We start from the raw sequence: 469 nt of genomic DNA, 5'->3' as shown, positions 1-469 counted from the left end.
AGCTATTGTTTTTGCTTTAGATAAATTCCGGTCATACTTGCTTAATTCTAAAGTGATTGTTTTTTCTGATCATGCAGCTTTAAAGTTTCTCTTAGCAAAGAAGGAAGCAAAGCCAAGACTAATTAGATGGATTCTTCTTTTACAAGAATTTGTGTGAATACCCAAATTTTGAGGCTCAGAAAGCCTGTTTTCCCGGACTGCAAACAGTCCGGCCGGACCGAAGGCTATTTCAGAAGTTCATCGAAAATATGTCAATATGGTACTTAAAACGTCCGGAATGTCGCGAGGATCGCGGAACAGGTCCCGGAATATTTTTCAGAGGTCCGGAACTCCCAAAAAGGCCCCCAGAGCGAGGCACGGTGTCCACATCGGCCACGGCCGCGCTTGCCGCCGGCCACGGCGGAGCCGGACGCCGGCCACGGCGACTCCGGCCGCCGGGAACGCGGCAGCAGCCGCCCAGCCTGGGAGG

The sequence above is a fragment of the Jatropha curcas genome, chromosome 10 (genome assembly GCF_041381405.1).
Source record: "Jatropha curcas cultivar XTBG-Jc1 chromosome 10, XTBG_Jcur_1.0, whole genome shotgun sequence".
Taxonomy (NCBI): domain Eukaryota; kingdom Viridiplantae; phylum Streptophyta; class Magnoliopsida; order Malpighiales; family Euphorbiaceae; genus Jatropha; species Jatropha curcas.
Note: the sequence above shows the minus strand (reverse complement) of the source record.